This window comes from Conger conger, chromosome 5 (genome assembly GCF_963514075.1).
Source record: "Conger conger chromosome 5, fConCon1.1, whole genome shotgun sequence".
Classification (NCBI taxonomy): domain Eukaryota; kingdom Metazoa; phylum Chordata; class Actinopteri; order Anguilliformes; family Congridae; genus Conger; species Conger conger.
The window spans coordinates 64639367-64644737 of NC_083764.1; the positions used below are offsets into that span (position 1 = coordinate 64639367).

The following is a 5371-nucleotide window of genomic DNA, read 5'->3' on the forward strand; positions in this document are numbered from 1 at the left end:
TTTTCTTAAATTATTTTTTGCTTTTTTGCATTAACTGCTTTTGGTACTTGACACTTTAAATATGTGTGTGTGTGTGTGTGTGTGTGTGTGTGTGTGTGTGTGTGTGCGCGCGCGCGCGCGCGTGTGCATACGTGTCTATCAGTTTGAGAAAATCTTCAGTTTTGGTGTGTGCGACCCCTGATGGTGATCATGTGGAATGAAGGGTTTTGGTTTTATACCAAAGTTTCTCATGACCTGCTGCCTTTACAATGGTGGGTATCGGGGCCATTGAAGTTTAAAGCATTAAATATATATATTTTTCATATAAATCAGAGAAGCAGCTTGTGGAGAATGTTCCGTTAACAGGGGGCGGTACGTACGAGTGAATTAATTTGTATCGTGTTTATTCTCAATGATAGACATACATACTGTTTATTGCACCGGGGTGAACGGTTCTAACCCAGAATAAGCCTCATTTTATAAAGAATATTCAGCCAGTATTCACATGTATAACCTCTGGAAGCACAACTGCTCTGGAGTTGCAGTACTTGAAGTGTATTTTATTATTTTTTAGACTACAAATCCCAGAATGCCCCTTTACCTGCCATTGCGAAGCAGACGGGTTATGAACTGTCTGTACGTATTTAGAATATCACGAATCGCGCAGCAGACTGCCCTGGCCAGTCTCGAACATATGCTAAAACTGAAATAATATCAAAAGCCCCTGGGAAGTGAACTATTATGCTGCCTTAGGGCTTTAAATTTGTTTTAAAAAAGGCCAATCTAATTGAGCGCGGGAATTCCAGGTGGGGTAGTTGAGCTTCTCCACACTGTCAGTTGCACAGAAGAAGGCAAATCAATCACTAATTTATTTTTGTAATTATTTAATATGAGCTTGAAAAGCACCTCTTTATCAAAGAAATATTTTACTTATTGAGAATATATCATATTTGGGGGAATGTATTTAAAAAGACGGGTATATTTATGAGGCTACGCAGTGAGAAAGGCAGGGGAAGAGGGTTTTGACCCCCAGGGCTCTGAGCTTTAACAGGGCGACAGTGACTGCACTGTGTGTCTCAAAGGGAGGTCCTGACAAGGACCCAGAACCAGCTGCATGCTGGGATAGGGGTGGGGATCTGGTTTGAAGGGGAGTGTAGTGCTGTTCTGCCACATTCCAAAACATGTTTCAGGTTCTTTGGAAATATTTATAGTTTCGCTTCACTAGAAAATAAATGATATCCCTTCCTCCCGAGGCCAAAACAGGGATGTTTTCTAGATTCTCCTGACTCTAGAAATGCAAATAGATCCACGCACAATTCTCCGTTGTACCCAAGCTATCGAATGTACAGCCGCCCGGCGCGAGGACCCCGTGTCTCCGTTTTTTGTTTTTTTGTTTTTACCGCTCAGTTCAGGCTCCTGACCGCAGGCGCGTTTAAAAAAAAAAAAGCGAAGCGTGTCAAACTCGCCCAGACACATCGCGAATCTCACTCTGCTCCAGCTGAATAAAACACCGTCTCCGAATCCCCCAGTGCTTTGAAGCAGGACTGTTGTTTAACGGACAAATCTGGGAGAAGGGGCGCCTTTATGTACATCTAGGAATTCCGTCACCGTGCTTGTTGACTCCCAATAGCTTGACCCCGTGCATACTGATGCCATGGTGATATGATCACGCCTGTAGCTTATTTATGCGCGCAATACTCCGCACTAAAGCTGGGTCGTGGGTTCAAGTCGCTGTCCAAGTGGGTTTTGTAAAGGGAGGGTGAACACACCTGGCTCCCAGGTAAAGGGATGGTGAACACACCTGGCTCCCAGGTAAAGGGAGGGTGAACACACCTGGCTCCCAGGTAAAGGGAGGGTGAACACACCTGACTCCCAGGTAAAGGGAGGGTGGAGAAGCAGCAGTCTTTGGCCCTGGAGGACCGTGATGTGATGAACAGGGCATTGGGGCTCTGATTTTAGCAGGACTCGAGATCAGTCTAGAGCAGAGCAGGGATGTGGGGTTTTGTGTCCACAAAGTCCTCAATTCGCTAAAAAGCTGTGTGTACACTAGCTTACTTGAATGCCGTTTCTTGATTTCCGGCCAAATTTGTCCTTTTATTTATTACCCAATAATTCACCTAATCCGACATTATACCTGAACTTATTGATGTGCTCAGGAATGACAGAGCTTGTTGATTTCTGTGCAGAACATTTTACTGTGTTACTAAAAGGCCCTCTATGCCTTCCTCTGGGGGAAGTGATATTTTCCCGCGCTGATGGGAATTGGGAGCCATGGCAACGGGGAATTATTGTGGAGCGCTGGAGAGAAGGGCTTTAGCTGAGACAGCGGGAATTTGCACTAAAATATGGCTCTTTCATAGATGGGGCAGCTTCACGCAAAGCCATTGAGATTCTTTTGCACAGAGAGTGCAGTTTACCCAGCCGACCACCAGGGGGAGACAGAACGAGAATGTAGCAGTTCTAAACCTCACACTCTCTCAAATCCGCTGTGGTGGTCTCTTTGTCTGTGGTAGTAACTCACACACAATAACTCCACAGGCTCTGATGTTTGATGCCAGGGGTCCATCAGGGGTCTGAGAGGGGGGGGGGCTGAGGTTATCCCAAAGCTTGGATTCAAAGAAGAAGAATGTGCCTTATGTAGGTTAAGTCCCCCAGACCCTCAGTTTTTTGGTTCCCCAAATATTCCAAAGTGTAATGATGTAAGTGGGCAGTGGAGAGTGTGTGTGTGTGTGTGTGTGTGTGTCTGCATGTCTGTGTGTGTGTGAGGGTGTGTGTGTGTGTGTGTGTGTGAGTGAGTGTGTGTGTGTGTGTCTGCATGTCTGTGTGTGTGTGTGAGGGTGTGTGTGGTGTGTGTGTGTGTGTGTGAGTGAGGTGCAGGAGTGCTGTTCCTGCAGGAGGGATGTAGCCACAACAAAACCAACCCATCCACCGCTCTGTGTTTTGTGGTCCTGTGCGTGTGAGGAAAAAACAGCTTAAAACAGAGCAAAGTGTGCGCTTTCTGCATGTAAAACCATGTCAAAAGATGTACCCTAGAATTGTACCGTACGGAATGAAATGTCTCGTGGTTGAATACATCGTTTGGAACGAGACTGGGCGACTCTGTCTACTCTGGTGCGCTTCACCCAAACAGACCTGCCCACATGCATACTTTAAAATATTTAAGAAAATAATTATTTTTGGGAATGAATGTATAACAGCAAAATGTGTACTGGGGTGTGTGTGTGTGTGTGTGTGTGTGTGTGTGTGTGTGTGTGTGTGTGTGTGTGTGTGTGTGTGTGTGTGTGTGTGTGTGTGTGTGTGTGTGTGTGTGTGTGTGTGTGTGTGTGTGTGTGTGTGTGTGTGTGTGTGTGTGTGTGTGTGCGCAAATGGAGTTGTGTTTACCTACAAGGCAGGGTATGTTGTCGAAGTGTGAAACACATTTATGTAAAAGGTAATAGTTTTTGGGGGTCCAAATTCTGCAGTTCCTTTGTCAGTTTGCACTAAAGAGTCCTCTCACCTTGATTGGTGGATTGGGGTCAGATGATTTGCACTAATCAGGGAGGGCGGGCAGGTGGGTGTGGTCTTCTGGGACCCAATGGCTGTGGTTGCTGATGGGGGAGGAGGAGGGCGATGGGTACAAGTGTTGGAAAGGTCGCTGAAGGTCACTGTCTAACCCTGCCCTGTCAACTCCCAGACCTCTAATATTTTGGTCCCAGAGTTCCACCCTTCCCTAACTTTTCAGTGGTACAAGAAACCTGTGTCACTCTTTCTCCCTCTCCCTCCCTCTCCTACTCTTTTTTCACCCTCTCTCTTTCTCTCTCCCTCTCTCTCCCCCCTCCCTCTGCCTCTCCCAGCCTGTTTCAGCTCCTGGCAGCCAATCACAGCTGACACATTCCTAAAATTCTCCATTTCCTCATTGGAGCTTGTGTTGGGAAAAGGGAAAACTGTTATGGCAGACCTGCAGGGGGCGGGGCCTGTGCTGTTTGACGTCAATCTTTGTGGTGGGAGGGGTTCCAGGGGAGAGGCCTTCCAGAAATGTTTAGTCTCCTCTTTTTGTTTTTTGTTTTTTTTAAATACTGCTGTTAATTTTCGTTGCTGTTCTTATTTTGATAGTTCCATTACGGATATTGTTGTTGTTGTTGTTATTTAAAGGCAAAGAAACTACACGAGAACGTGAAAAACTTGAATATTTTGTTTGTGTTTTTGGGTTTTTGGGATGCAGTTTAGTCAGCGCCGCAAATCTGCACATAGCGACAAGCACCTGTTTCGACCGGCCGTCTTTCGGCATGCAAACTCTGACCGCCAGTGACGCGCAACGCAGACTCTCCGAGCGAACCTCCATTCTGAACATAACGCCGGGCTTTCCGCGCGTTTAAGAGTAAATACCTGAGAACGGGACGAGCTTCGACCAACTGCAGCTCAGCTGTGCTGTTGCTGGTGACGTCACGGCACTCGTCGAAACGCTCGGTACATCAGAAGGCTCTCGCGACTCAGGCCGCAGCATACGTTTATCCTCTGTGACTGTTCAGGACGAAGGAGTGACGCTCGAGACCCGCGTGTTCATGTGGGACCGCTAAATGATGTGTTATTTACATTCCCCCCCCCCTCCCCTTTTTTTTTTTTTCTTAAAATTTCTGAAATAGATTCTGGCATCGCTCTCGCAAGTTGAAAAAATCTTTATATAAAAAGGAAATTAATTGTGCCTTTGTGTGTGTTTTTGTCTTGAGTCTATATTGTATATATGTGTGTGTGTGTGTGTGTGTGTGTGTGCGCGCAATTATACACAAGTGCAATTATAACCTATAGGCTATAGCATACACCTGGCTAATGAGAGCAGTGGGGTAGGGAGGGAAAGGTGCTGCTGGAATAGGCGAGTTTTCAGTCTGCGCTTCAAAGAGGTCAGAGACTCAGCTGTTCTGACATCCACAGGAAGGTGGGGCCTGAACAGACAACAGCACAGATTATTATCTTAAAACCTGTCATGCCTGAGGAGACCCCAATTGTGGTGGAAAAACTGCCAACTGCACCCCCATATTCCACCCGCAGTGTGTGAGCTGATTTAGGGGGCTTTCAGGCTGGAGCTCAGTGTTCCTCCATTGGGAGAAGTTTTGGAACTAGAGGAGTTTGAATACTGCGCAAATTATTTTCAAAACATTTTTCTAAATCAATCTCCGACTCTTGACTCTGCAAAGGTACGATGTTATGACTTTATTCGGTTTCCTTTTACTACTTGTACCTTAAGCCGTCTCAATTTTAGCGGATTGCCTGAGCCCCAGCAGACTTTGCCAATGGGGGAGGGAAATTCAAAATCAACACGCATTACCACCACTTCTCCACATGGGGGCAGCAAACATCACGGACTGCTCCCGCTGAAAGTGAACGTGGGATTCGCCCTGCTGGTGTCCTGCTGTTC

General features: G+C 46.4%; 1 long non-coding RNA gene across 1 annotated transcript in view; it reads left to right on the top strand.

Moving 5' to 3' along the window:
* Positions 1-4660, top strand: part of LOC133128407 (uncharacterized) — a 5365-nt gene extending 705 nt beyond the window's left edge. Inside the window, exons 1-2 of the long non-coding RNA XR_009708749.1 lie at positions 1-2774; positions 2851-4660. The exon at positions 1-2774 is cut by the window's left edge and continues 705 nt beyond it. This is a non-coding gene — a long non-coding RNA (uncharacterized LOC133128407). The remainder of the gene's footprint in view (positions 2775-2850) is intronic.
* Positions 4661-5371: the final 711 nt, after the last annotated feature.